This window comes from Trachurus japonicus, chromosome 4 (assembly GCF_045865225.1).
Source record: "Trachurus japonicus isolate A0001 chromosome 4, Traja_1.0".
Classification (NCBI taxonomy): domain Eukaryota; kingdom Metazoa; phylum Chordata; class Actinopteri; order Carangiformes; family Carangidae; genus Trachurus; species Trachurus japonicus.
This window is the reverse complement of record NC_140910.1, coordinates 11,116,130-11,131,238: the sequence shown is the minus strand read 5'-3', so window position 1 is coordinate 11,131,238 and position 15,109 is coordinate 11,116,130. Positions and strand designations below refer to the sequence as shown.

At 42.2% G+C, this 15,109-nt stretch overlaps 1 protein-coding gene across 2 annotated transcripts in view; it reads left to right on the top strand.

Moving 5' to 3' along the window:
* Nucleotides 1-15,109, top strand: part of ncanb (neurocan b) — a 204,089-nt gene that overhangs the window by 144,941 nt on the left and 44,039 nt on the right. The gene's annotated exons all lie outside the window — the stretch shown is intronic.

Here is a 15,109-nt window from a genome sequence, read left to right as displayed (position 1 = left end):
ATATGCTTGGATAACATTTAGCATATGTACTCCTCTGTGCAGTGAATTTGGGATAAAAATGCCAGCCAGTTTCCCTCTGTGGACTTTGTTTTCTTATTTTTTTATTCGGGCCCTGGATCTAATCACAGTGCAGTCAAAGCAAAGAGGAGCTTTCCTGTCAGGTTCACCAGTTTTGGATCGAGATCCTTGACTGAAAGCGAACAGGGAATATCCATATGCTGCAAGTCAGTCAGTTGTGACAGACACTGCTGAGTATGTGCTGTATGTGCTCAGCTATGTGTGTGGGTGTTGAAGCGAGTTTGTGTGCTCACCTTGCGCCCCAAGAGTCGTAGGCTTCTCATCCTTCCACTCAGCTGTGTGATGGGAGAAGGTGGCTGTCACAAAATGGCTGTGCACTCCTTTAGGTGTGTGTGTGTATGTGTGTGTGTGTGTGTGTGTGTGTGTGTGTGTGTGTGTGTGTGTGTGTGATAAAGACATGCAAGGACACATGGGCCACAGAGGAGCTATGAGCTCAGTGAGGGGTGGCGTAGTTGATTAAAGTGCTGCGGCGACACATGCCGCTGTGGATGAGGGAGGGAAGACGGAAAAAAAATATATAAATGTGACTTTCTTTCAGTGAATGAAACTTGTAGAAATTCAACTTGCGCCCCACAGGGTTTGATTGAGCTTGAACACATCTCAGTTGGTGCAAAGTTGTTGTTGACAGCATTCAGTCTGGCACATTGATTCTGGGCTGTGGCCAAATAACTGTGGGTTGATAGCATAGTAAATATTAGATTATGTACATACATAAGCTGTGCTGTTATGTGGGCGCTTTAAATTCTACTTTTACATTTTTGACTATGGTTTGTGTTTCTTATGGCAGTTGCTTTTTAAAAAAATATATACATACAGCTTTCTTGAGCATTGAGCTGACTTTTCTATATTTAAGGCCCCGGAGCAAATCAGACAGGTCATTCAGTTCCACTGATTAAATATGTGATGTTTATCTGAGGGAAATCACTTTGATGATGAAGTGTAACACTTATGAAACTTCTGATGCTGCATCAGAATTAGATTTTTTTTTTTAAAACACCAAGCACATTCAGTCCTGTGGTGATCCTGTTTCTTGCATACTAAAGACAGCATCATGAGCTCAGTTTTTAAGGGTCATTACTTATAAGAAAAGGTCAAAGATCAGAGGTCAAGGGGTCAAAGAGGGCTTTTGACCTGGGTTTGATTATCAATAACCTTTAACACTGATCCCCACAAAACAACATTATTCAACATTTAGGCGTGTCTGTGCATAAACACCACTGAAGATCAATCAACATTTTAGCATCGGATCAATTGTAGCAAATGTGTCCTACCTGCATGAATTCACACACACATGTAATCTGTAATTATTCACTGCAGTCGATTTGGTTAGGGGTTTGTGATTGAGGTAGACAACACTAACTTGGCAACAATTAGAATAAATTGTGACATTTCAGCCTAAATATTGGGAGAACATTTGTAAATTTGATTAGGTCCGTGCCTACTGTATGTGTCTTTTCCTACAGGCATACAGCTGGCCACCACCATCATTAGACACCCTGAAATGTATAAAATACAAACATTATAGTCGTGAGCAAAGTCCAATGATACAATGTCAGTTAGCTAATGTTTGTTTACCGACCTAATTTGTGACAGTTCAACGTCTTTCTGATGGTACGCTGATGTGCTGTGCCCACCACGTTTTCTTCAGCCTTCTTCTCTCTGGTGTGTTAAATTGTCTTTTCTAGTGTTACTAAAGTGTTGTGATGCTGATTACTTTGCAAAACAGTTGCACATCTGATGTAATAATAATCTTATCTTAATCTTAATATTAAATTACAGCCAAAGGCAGAAAGGTTAATTGTCTGTAAAAGCAAAATGCTTGACCAGAATTTGACCAACACGACACAGTGCAGTTCAGGAGGAATTAGGCCGTAAGAAACGTATCACACCCACAGCTCTCTTTTCCTTCACTTCATCATTTCTAGTTGTGCAGCTAATTAAGGGCTTCTTTCTTTCTCCGCTAATTGTAAACAAGTTGAGATGTAGCCACCACAGCCCCATTACAACCACCATGTTGACCAGTATTCCCTTCACTCCCTCTGCTCTCCATGTGGAAGGATTATTTAGGCAAAATGAGGCAATGTGGCACATTAGCTGCCACATACCTCAGAGGCTCTCTTCAGGACTTGGCTTATAGCTGCAATTATTTGGGAAGAAGCATTTTGGGTAGCTGCATTATTGATGGTTTGTGTTTCTACTATGGGTCTGTGATTAATATTTATGAGGGAGGGAGCAAAAGAGAGAGCGTGAGGCTGGTGTGGACATGTCAGTGTTAGGACTTACAGTACTCCATTCAGTCCCCATCTTTAATCTTATCTGTATTCTTTATTATATCCCATTTCTTTTTTTATTCTAAATTCTAAATTTTCAGTGAGAACTGTATAAAGTTCAGTGTTTGCTAACAAGACTGTTGCTAACGTTACACAGCTAACCCGCTAACTGAATCAAGCAACACAGGCCTTGTTTTGCTGTGCAGCCTTGACAAGCTTGCCATTGTGGCACATGTACCTGTTACCGGCTGCTGTCCTGAGCTGCAGCAGAGTCAGTCAACCTCTTCTGATGAGGAAGGTTCGTACCTCAGTGAGATAACCAGGAAGTATCTGAGCAGAGCGACATGGCCCACATGGCTCACAATCCATGCATCACTGTCTGGGCTGTCTTTCAAATGCAAATAGGAGTCATCTTATAGAACAAGCATACAGTACAGAACCTACGTATAGTCTGCGACATCATATCATCATCATGACAAAATGATATACACTATAAAACTATACAAATGTCCATGTAGGGAACTATATACACTTGTGCCTACTGTAAACATAATTCATTCTGGCCCCTTGCTCACTTCCTCATTTTTATTTAATTACTATTTCAGTGGCTCAGCTTTCCTTTCATGTTATCTTATTCCAACATTTGCTTTGTTTTTATAGTTAGGAGAGAAGTGTTTATTGCCCTTGTGTTATAAATAGTTGGTTTTTCAAAAAGCCTAGACGCAGTTGCCGTCTTTATGAATTCTCACTCTCAATGAAGGTTAAAGAAGTGTTTAGAAAGAAGTTTTGTTTTGTGTATTTTTGGAGCTGTAGTCTGTCCAGTGGACGAGAGACCTGTCTGCAGACAGATAAACATGAGGCCAAGTGAGTCAGCACAGCAAACAAACTTTAAAATTGAGTAACATACCTATACTGTACTGTAGCTTGTCGAATAATTAGTATACCAGTTAAAATATTGTCATGTGATCTCTTGGATTACTGGAGCTATTATTCCTTAGATCATTAAAACCAGTTGGTAAAGTCTGGATCCAGCAGCAGAACAAGTGATTAATGAAGCACAGCACAGCCAGTCAGTTTGATGGCTATGTCAAAATACAATAATAAGTCATATTTTCCTTCTCTGCAGCTGATACTGTATGAACATTAGTTAACAGATATAAGAGAATAAAACATAGCCCAGAGAAGCAACGAAGCAGGGGGAAAAAACACCCTGGGGGATTCAACTCAACTGATTATGTCCAGATAAAATAGTCATATAACTCAGTCTTAATGACTCTAATCCTTCTTATGGTTTACAGAAAAACACAGATAAGCAGTGACATGCAAGTTTTTTTTTTAAAGGCTTGTCATCTTTCATCCTTTAAAGCTCTTAACACTGTGTTGCCATGTATTTTGAAGCCTGATTAGACCTCTGCTCACGACTGTGTAAGGCTGTACAGACTTGCATGTTGTGTCACTCTTCACCTAGTTTTGCTGAACTCGTCAGGCACAATAACTTACAACCTCAGCATTCGTATTTGTACATAGACCTTGTTTACTTCATGGTACATAGAAATGGATAGATACTGAGGAAGCCAACAGAGCTCCGCCCATGTTGAAGCCCAGCCAAGGACTAATTAGCCAATTGAAAACACCTGTGATCATGTTCAGACTCTGTATAATCCCACTCATCATCATCTCTGATGTGTCATCCAAAACAAACTCAAATGCTTTTATACAACCTACAAAATAGCTGTTGAAATTCAGATCAGACAAACCATTTGTGGAAAATTATGCACAAACACAGGGAAACAGCACCAACAGCATATGGCCAGGGTGATATAAATATATCTCACTCACTACGACATTTTTCACTCCGGAGAGTTTTCCTATACATGTACAGTATAGCATTAACTGAAAAAAAAATACTATGGGACAGGTCACAGTATGAAAAACAGAAGTTGAAAACTGAATAGACAAGAGCCTTTGTTATTGTTATGCCAGTGCTTTTCCAAACATGACAAGTCAAAATGTCTGCTGTGGAAAAGACCTGCTGCTCCTTCATTAGAAGATTCACCAGTTTGCTAGTATTCAAGCCTTTCTTACTGTTGACAGTTTGACTGCTACAATGAATTGTTTGAATTGTATAGTGGGAACAAATGCACATTTGGGTGATCAGTTTGAGCTTCAGTGCAAGTCCTTAAAAACAATACTACACAACTTTTACACCAGGCTTTATTCACGCAAATGCTTTAATCCAGTTGAAGACCAGTGTAACTGATCATAGAAATGATGTAAGTGAACCTTAGTGCCGACAGAACAAACTCATCAGTTAACTTATTAGTTACACCTGTGCTTTTCCTACTGTGACAAGTCACTATTCACACATTTATCAGAGTCACGGCACAGTTACAGTTTATCCACATCACTCTAAAGATAACAGTTCATTCATGACTTCAGACATGTCAGGTGATGAAACAGTCTCAACTCAAAGTCAGCTTACTTGCTCGTTTCGAAAGTTTGAACCGCACAGTCCTCATCAGCCGACTGAGTCTGTTCAGCTGCCAAAAGGAACAGAGGCAACTTCATCTTCAGTGTGAAACTGTTGAGAAGTGAGTTTGAATGTCTACACTTCAGTGGCACCTGAGCGACATCAGTCTGCCGAGGGCTGATACAGTCAGAGAGAGGCTGCAGCAGGCGCTTAGGTGGAACCAATACAACTACATACTGTACTGTACTGTAGCTCCACTTTGCACACATGGGAAGTCAGGTCAATTCAACACATGATTGGCAGGTCAGTTAAATACATGAAGGAACAAGAACACCCACACATTTGCTTTTGTGTGTGTGTCTAAAGTAAACATACAGTATGGGGTAGAAATGGATTTAAGCACCATATTTGTAGTTCATTTAGATTCAAAACTGCAGGTTTGTGATGATGAGGTGTTTATTTTAAAGGTTCTTGTTTTACATTTATATTGCCAGTCTTTTTCTTCCTTTGTTGTAAAAAATGAAGTTTCATTCATTTTGACAGCACAGCTATTTCTCTTTAGTTCAAATGTGGTTTGTGGTAGAGGAAACATATTAACCTGCTTCAGTCTATCTGTGAACACAGGTCAACAAATCACAGGGTTTCTAAATGGAGCAGAAGGTAGGGCAATTATTTTTGGTCTGCTGCTGTTGGCTTTTCAGAAAGACCCCAATCAACCCATCAGTGAGTGAGTGAGTGAGTGAGTGAGTGAGTCAGTCAGTCAGTCAGTCAGTCAGTCAGTCAGTCAGTCAGTCAGCAACAGAGAGAGAGCAGACAGGTAAATCATTTTGAGCTGCAAGTCATTCATATGCATCCGGACCAGCTAGAGACAGACACTCAGTTGGAGTGTTTGATTCTTGGCTTTTTCACAGTAGAACCAAAACGTATGGCCGGCCGGCAGCTCAAGTGTTGCTTTTGGATTTCAAATGCAGAACGTGTTGTCAGGTCATGATGGTAAATGAGGAGGAAATTACCCCAATCATACTATTTCCTCATCCTGTCTTTCAACCCCTGCCCCTCTTCCTCTCCACTCATCTCTTCCGTGGCCCTGTGTGGATTCCCCCTCCTCCATTTTCTGTGTCGTTTGCATGATGAATTAGAGGAGATAACGGTACCTGAGCTGCTTCAGAGAGACTCAACAATTTGGCCAAAATGACACGCTCCGAGGGCTGTGTCGCTTCTCCTTTTCTTTTTTTTCTCCCCCCTCCTTATTCCTCCTCATCAGCATTCCTCTTTTATTTCTCCTCTCTGCTCTCCAGCAAGTGCAGGTGGGCATAACAAAGGCACACACATTTACACAGCCCCATCATCATCTAACAAGCTACAGTAACATTCAGTCTGATTCAAAGGTGGTTTGAAGAGGTCCCAGGTCAATTTCAGCAAAATAAATTGAATAGCAACACCCTCTATGGGATCCAGGCACAAAGCAATGTCCTCGAGTTGTTTTTCTTCTCAACAGGAAGCACGTCTGATTTTTTTTTTCTTATTCTCACCTCATTTCCAATCATGTTGATTAGATCTGAGTCCTCTCTCTCTCTTCCTTCCTCTCCCCTGCTCTCCATACCTCCTCTGTGCTTTTATATGAAATGTGAAGGGTTTTTCTTTTTCCTTTTCTTACATTTATTTCTCCGACTTATCTTTACCATTGCTGCTCTTCTTTCATCCTTTCTGCTTCTCATTTCTTTCCCTAAGTGCAGACTCAAAATCTGAAAAGTCTTCGGTTGGGGGAGGGGGGGGGGGGGGGCAAAGGCAGGGGCCGCAGGCTGCAGCTAGCCCCGGCCACTGAACAAACACGTCCAACTAACGTCAAAGCGTTCCTCTCTCCTCTTTTATTAATTCTTCCGTATCTCAGTTCTTTCTAATTTTCTTTGTCCTCCTTCTACCGTTCCTCTTCCCACTTTTGATTCCTCTTGTCCTCCCCCCCAACCACCCACCCACCCCAGCACGTTGCTCTTTGGCAAGACCTACTGTATAGCACTGAAGTGAAATTGCTCCGCAGTGCAGAGATAGGGGTGAAAACAAGCCTGTAGCCCCCCAGCATTTCTCCCAAATAACACATTTCATTTCCTGCCACACTTCCTCACTCCCCCGCAACCTCTAACCTCCCCCCATCACCCCGCCCGCCCACCCTCTCTCTGGCTCCGTGCTTCTGTTTCCTCTCTCTCTCTTGCTCTGTATATTCCTGTCAAAGGCCAATACAATTATTCATACAGAAATGCCTCTGTACTCATGCATAAAATGAAACTTATTCAAGCTCACATGCTCACTCACCTGCACACTCGAGTCCCCCAATATGGTCACAAGGGTGTGCATAAAAGGCTGCACAAAACATATTCTCCTTTTTTGCCTTTTTTTTAAATGTAATTCTTCCTTTCACACACATCTGGCTGCACACACCTGTCCGGCTCAGTCTTATATAAAACTAATGCATTGCAAGAGTATATGAAGAGCTAATGCGTGACTCGTGTTTAAAGAGGCCAAGGAAAATGCCCCTGCTGGGTTTCTCTATTAGCTAATTCATCCTCTGGGGTCCACTCCTCTCACATAAGCTCATATGATTGAGCCTGAAAGATTCATGAAGTTGAGGCTATTAATACCTCCATAGCCCTAACCCACCTTACCAGTGTGTCCACACATGAGAGCGATGAGGTCAACGATGACGGAGGGAAATGGGAAGCACAGGCTGCGGCTGAGGGTGATAGATGTTTTTAAGTGTGGACACACACAGGCTGTCGAGATGTGTGTCAGCAGATACCAAAGAATCTGCTGCCGTGGGGTGAAGCGAGGCAGAAAGTGAAATTAGCGTGTTTGGAGTAAAAATTACAGGAAAAGGCATAGAAAGGGAGAAAAAGAAATCAGCAAATAGATTCTCAGTGAGATGCAAGGCGATGTAGAGGAAGACAGATGGAAAGGGCCGGTGCTACCATACTGCTCCCCCCAGGACATCCCATTCATTCCTTCATTAATGATGGAATGGATTTATGTGTTTGGCTCCAAATCCTCCAAGTACTAGCAGTTAGGTCAATATGTTGTGGAGTTTTACTGCTATTTCTTGGCTTCTTCTTTTCCTCTGATGTGTTGCGTTCAGTGCCGGGCCACGGGGGGTGAGAGACTGCACCGTCAGAAAATGTGGATTCATTCGTTATAATGATTGACCATTTGATAGCTCACATATACAGTAGTAGTTCAACATCACGGAGCGGAATACTGGCAATGCAGTGTGATTTTTCTTAGTGTGACGATGAAGCAAAATGTAAAATTGAGAATTATGCAGGCAGTTCAACAAGTGACTAAAAGAAATTTCAATCAAAATGTATGAAAAGACGGGACATTATGTGACAAAGCTTTACACACTGAAATAGATGCCTGTGACAGATTTTCTTTCCCTTGCAGGGAAGGGAAGAACCTGTTCATACACTTCATATCATACACTTAGACCACACACATAGAAAGGTCACTAAGAGATATTAGGGAGGGAATCAGAAAGTTAAACGATACTGTAAGGCAGGCTTTGTGTTTTTAAGCAAAGTAAGGTTTTTCCTTGCACTTCACCTGCTTCCAAAGTGTAAAATCTAGAGGTCATAATTGCTGCAACACTTGCAATAAACAGAACTTTATAAGACTGCTGCAACTCAGCTTGGCCTTCATTAGGGTTTGTTTTTCTCACCTCAAACATATAGTACATTAATTGTTGCAAAAAACAAAGACACCAGTTAAACTAACGACTATGACAGAGTAACATTAAAGAACAAAACAAAAAAAGTAATTTTATCGATAATTAAAATGTCTTTTTTATTCTTGTTTTCCCAACCAACCACAGCAGTCTGACAGTGCTGTAACTCATCACAGTTATTCAGATCCACGAGCCTGGATCGGACAGTTAGTGCACAAACGGCCGAGTTTGTGTCTTTTGCGTGATTGGTAACCAGCACTCTGTCTCAGTTTCTCGACAGCAGAGGAGCTCTGAAGTTGCTATGATTGGCCTGTATTCACATGCCTCATTAATTCATCCATGCACGCCACTGGATTCTTCAGTCAGCATTATGATTGGCTGCACCCTCCCCCACCACAACCACCAGCATGAATACTCTTACCTCCAATCCTCCAGGAGGGTCTGATTGGTGCTGCTCAGCCTGCTGCTGATTCAGCCAGTGATACACAGACTCACCAAGTGAGACACAGACACACTTCTACACACACAAACTGTTCTGTGCACACGAATGTCTTAATTTTGAAAAAGGCACAAATTATGTTGTTATTTGAAGAAGAAAAAAACAGCAGCAAAGATATGCACGTGGACACCTGCAGGTGTGCACGACTGTGCAGTTAAACTCTGTTCAGAGTAGATAAGAGATAGGTGTATGGCATCATTTCCCATTTTTCAATCAGTGTGGACAGTCTTTCCTCTCCAAACTCCTCAGGACAATGAGAAACAAAGGACAAACTGGCTGCAGAGTTGAATGAAAATGAGCAGCAGGGCTCTCAGTGTGTGAATGCATGCAAATACGTGTATGTGTGTGTGTGCACATGTGAGCACCATGAGCACTATCTCTTTGGTATAAACACACATGCAGATGAATGAGCTGGCCAAGTTTTTAGGACTCATCTCTCTTTCATTTATCTCTCTTTTACTATTTCTGCCCACCAGGAACACACACACACAATTTCCTCCATTCTCCTATAGACACACACACGTTCACACACACATGCCACCTTGAGTTTCCTCATCCATACCGCTCCTCTGGCGCTACGTGATTTACTCGTCAGCTGAAGTGTGGAGCACAGTGAATGAATATGCATGTAGCTGATATGTGTTTGATTTAGCTCAGCGTGTGTGCGTGTTTGTGTGCGTGTTGTGCCGGGTAAATGGAGGCAATGACTCTGTATACACTGGGTGACAGCTGTAGGAGGAAGTGAAGCATATAAAGGCTGGCCACGCAGAAAGCAGGACAAATTGATTTCCCATGAAGACCAGGCACCGGGGGAGGGAGGGAGGGGGCGGGGGGGCTGTCAGCGTTCCAGAAACACTCACTCAACGACACGCACAATATTGTCACACTGGGGCATGAACTTACATCACCAAGTATAAATATGGTAAATATATGTTCATAGGACGCACACACAAACACATGCTCTCAATGCAGCAACGGGCGCACACGTTTTAGCTCAAATGGTCCTTCACAGACCATGTTCATGGGAGAACTCCTAACCTTTAAAGGCACCCTGTGGAGCTTTTGACCTCTATTAGTGCAACAGAGCATTGCTTCTATCAGAGGGTCTAAGATATCTGCCAGTGGTCTCAGGTTAAACACTAGGCTACCTCTTCTCAACTGTTGGTGGCACCAGCTGCTGTCAAGCAAACATGGACATAAACAATTCAAAATTGAAGATATTCATAACACTAAAGCTGCGTTCACACCGGACCTTTTGTTTTTCGAACGAGCGACGAGTTTACATGTTAAGTCAATGCAAACAAGCGATTGAGCGTTTAATCGCCCGGGCGAAAAAACGCTGGGGCTCGGAGCGACGGAGCGTTTTTTCGCTCTGCCGCTCGAGATGAGAAATCCCAACTCTCTGGCCGTCAGTCGCTCGTCACTCAGCGCTGATTGGCTGCCGTAATCCCGGTGGTACTGGTGTAAACAGAGACACATGGCAGCGGGCATGACGTCATCAAAGCGAAAATGTGAGTCTGTGGCTCTGTGCCAAATTGATGAGCGAATGCAGCTGAGCGACGGAGCGTTTTTTTCGGAGTGATACGAGCGACAGGGAGAAAAATAAAAGGTCCGGTGTGAACGCAGCTTAAGCACAGTAAGGAAATGCACTCAATGTAAACCTATACATCCATCTATTGGCTATACCACTTGTCTATGCAGGGTCACTCTGGGGCTGGAGCCAATCCCAGCCCAATTAAAAAGTATTGGAACTTTGAAGGAGGAAAGGCTTTTGTAAAAGAGGGTAAGGGCCCAGTTGGGTCCTGGGTTCGGCCTTCAAAAGTCATGAAAGCGGTGTTCATTTATGAAGATTATCAGGCTGAATGAGACATACAGTAGTACATCACAAACTAAAAGCCTCTGTAAAAATGAGTTGGTGTTTTGTAGAGGGGAAACAGGGTGATAGTCAGTTCTGGGTTGCCCTACAAAAACACATCATCCCTGCTGCACTCTTTTGTTTGAAGCTTAGAGGATAACGTTAAAACCTCTGAATTTAGACCTCCAGTATTCACAGCTCTGACACAGTCTGTCCTGTCAGCATGTGATGCTGAGGTTAGTTCACATTGGCTAAAGCAGCAACAGTGCAGGACCTAGAGGTTGGTTCCTGTTAGCACAAGCTAAATTGGTCAGTTTCCCTCCAGAGTCTAGTCTAGAAGATGATTTACTGTATTTATGTCTCCCTGGCTTAAAGCAACACTGGAAGGACCTTCATAATAAATAACTTCTAACTTTTAATTGTTAATACTTACAGGCCTGCATTGTAATGTTGTCGTTGATTATGTTTAATGTAATCACAATTTAAATTGCAATTACAATGTAATCAGAAAGTATCAGAATTATTTTGAAGCCATATTACCTCCTTATAAAGTACGGTTTACTATAGCACGATGCAAACAAGAGCACATACTGTACACTGTGGTTATCTAAACCAATAATACAAAGGGGATTTTTCTCATCTCCATGGTAGCAGCCCAGGGATGGAGAAAAATGTCTCAAGTCAAGAATGAGACACAGAGAGACGGACCAAGAAGCCATGACAGAGAAAGAGACAGAGCAAAGATGATTGAGAGGATAAAATCTGGACTGACTGCCAGACACAAATGAGTTGAAAAAAAGTGAATAACTCCTCCTTAAAATTCACGAGAGGCTTCTTGTTTGTTTCACCAACCATTTATTTTCCGGGATGGATTTAAAGATTCAACATCACAGACCCATCCACTCAAAGGAAACACATCTTTATATAATATCAGTGTCAGTGATTAATTGATTTTGACAGCACTAAGGAAAAAACAGATAAATTCACTCCACTGTTTCCTGTTTAAGTATGTCAGAAATAGCGACAGGAGGCGGAGAATAGCCTGTCATTCACCCCTCTGGGGATCTGCTCTACTTTAAGAATAGAGTTATTGTATTTTTTTTTAAGTGTGCACGCTCAGGAAAGTGAGGACCAAGAGTATAGGAAGCAAGAAAAGAAGGAGGGAAGGAGAGAACAGAGGCAGGATGGAGGGGTGAAAGGTAAAACAGGGAGGGATGACGAAAGGAGTCAAAGAGACATGACAGCAGATGGAGGGAAAGGTGCAGTACAACAACCCAGTTGAAGAGTTTGGTGTGAATCTGCTGTAAGCTGATGGTTTGTGTTAATGATCACACCCTGGGTGTCTGCAGCAGATAAAGTTGTCACAGAACAAGCCCAACCTCACACAGCCCAGAGGGACGCTGCTGCTCTAACACCAGCAGCCCTAAAGGGACACCTGTAAACCCTCCTGACTCAAAGGAAATTAGCCTGCTAAGACCCACAGGGCGAAAGAGGATAAACTTGCCATTTAGAGATGTCCTGAGGGAGGGAGAGAAAATAGAAGGTGAAGAGACTCCGAAGACTCTGAAGCGACTAATAAAAAAGAAGTATTGCAGACAGACAATGGCGGAGGGAGGAGGGAGCTATAGGGAGGAAGTGAAGAGAAAAGGAAGAGACGTGGAAGTGAAAGTAATCTATGCACGGTGATGATCCTGATTCTGCATCACTGTAAAGTTTCCCTCCGACTCTGTCTGTGAGGAGATAGAAATAGAGCGTAGTTGTGGTGGCACTGTGGCTGCATGCTCGGCTTCTCCTGTCCCCAGCTTATTTTTACTGGCCACTGCCCCCCTCCCACAGAAAATATAAACACACACTGACACACACACACACACACACACACAATCAGTGAGCAGAGTCAGCCTGTCAGAACTGAAGGCTAGCAGAGCGATGTGAGATGTTGTGACACTTTACCTCATTACATTTTCCCAGGGCTGTTATGAATGTTGCAGCAGCTCTGTCAACCAAAGGGACGACCTGTCTGAAACATACTGTGGGCGCACGCAGCGCGGCTCATGCCACCGACACATCCACATATCCACAGTGGAACATATGAATTAAGATGAATCTTTTGCTGTTTTATATATATATATATATATATGTACTTCAAGTTATGGTGTGATTCTGTTTATGGAAATGTCTGCAAGGCGAGTTTTCGGCTCGCTTTGCCCGCTTTCCCTCGACGCACAAGGAAATCTTGTAAACCCCGACGATTTGGATCAGTGCCTGCGTGCAGTTCTGAGTACATCGTCTGGGCTCCAGGATGTAATTGCGTCTGGGCAAGTGGTTAGGTAACATATCCCTGTTCATCCTGGCATCTTAGCCCAGTAAAAGGGAAGGAAAAATGTGTCTGTTTTCTCTCAAAACCCCTGGATGAAGGACTTCTCAGCAGACTGTGGATCCTCTGATAGGTTGATCAGGGTTGCACTGAGCTCTCTGGAGGGCAGCAGAGCCTTGGGCTGTACCAGAGCGCCTGTGTAGTCTGTCTGTTTCCTTTTCTCCCTGCTGATCCTGATCCTTTTTAATCCACCCGCACCCAAACACAGCTGAAGGCCCAGTACTCCACAGTGTATGGCTCGCACAAACCCACAAACAAACACAACAAAACAACACATACTTAAAGTGCTAGCGGGCTCACAGGTACAGTGTAGATACTAGATGTACAACTTGTATTGTATAGTAGTTTAAACATACAATTGAATCCTCATAAACTTACTGTAACAGAACATGTCACCACTGAAAAAGTCTCAGTCTTGAAAAAAGCAGTTGACAAAATATATGATGAGCAGGTGTTGCGCAGTTTTCAATCTTATTGCATGACCTTCACCAGCAGAAGTTTTCCCACTGGTCTTGGAATTATAAATGTTAAAATTTCCATTTTTTTCTGAGCACTATGCAGATTTCTTGTTGAGACTGAAAGTTTACTTTGGACCTTGGAGGCATCAGTACAGTATACTAAATTATCTCAACATCCAGCTTTCATGAATGTGTGTGTAATCAGATTCCATGTGTGTACATGTATAAGAAAACATACACATTTCCTAATTATCTCCCATTAACCTTTTCTGCTGCTTGTGAAACAGAATCAAATTTCCCTCAAAGTTCATTTCAATGGCTCTGTTGTGTTTGCCCGGGAAATCCAGCGAGGTAAAATGTTGAAGGATTTCTTGAGCTTCTATCTAATGACTGAATTCAACTCTGACTTAATTATATATTATATTATTATTCTCAAGTGTCATTGAGATTAAGAGCATTAGGGGATATGTAGCCCTCTTACGGGACCAATATACGGTATCTGATCTGGCAATAATTTAATCCTAATCATAATTCTATACTAACCACACATTAATCTTTTAGCTATTATGTGCACAGACCCATGGTGCTCATCTTTTTTTATCTTTTCACTCAATCTTTTTATTCTCTCATCCTTCATGTTGCAATCCACATGTTAGGGTTTTTTTTTAGAGTAGAGGTTCAAAATGAACACCTGTTAATTTTATTTTAGGGTTAGGGTCACTCAGGGCCACACCCAACTCTTTGATTGATTGATTGATTGATTGATTGATTGATTGATTGATTGATTGATTGATTGATTGATTGATTGATTGATTGATTGATTGATTGATTGAGGAAGCAAAGCATTTTTCCATTTTGGGGAGGTTCAGAAATCCAGTGAAAAACACAGATGTTGTATATCATCATTAAGCTGATACAACAGAAATGTCTCCAATGGCACCAGAGCTGAACAGAACACTTCCTCAGTTCTCTTCAGGCCTGTACTGTAGTTTGATATATTTTATAAATTTGGGCATATTGGGATAAACCTATGCAGGAAACTGTTACAGTTGCACAGTATTTCTCCACTATTCAGAACATCACCATGGCATTGGCGTTGGTGTGATCTATAGTCTCATTGCTTTTTCTTCCCTTTTGGTCTTAGCAACAACTCATGAGGGGAAAATTTGGCTCTTTATCTGTTAAATGCTCCACTGTGTTCTCCAGCTAGCTGCTACCTTTGTATGTGTGCTGAGTAGGTTGTAAGTTAATCAGGGGCCTGCTGAGGTTGAAAACAGAGCTGATGAGAGCAGCGGGTGGTAACCAGAACAGTTGCAGGGAGTGAAATCCAAAACAATGAGCTTACACTTACATTAAAAGGCTCAGGCTACAGAGCTGAGCCTCTTCATGATCC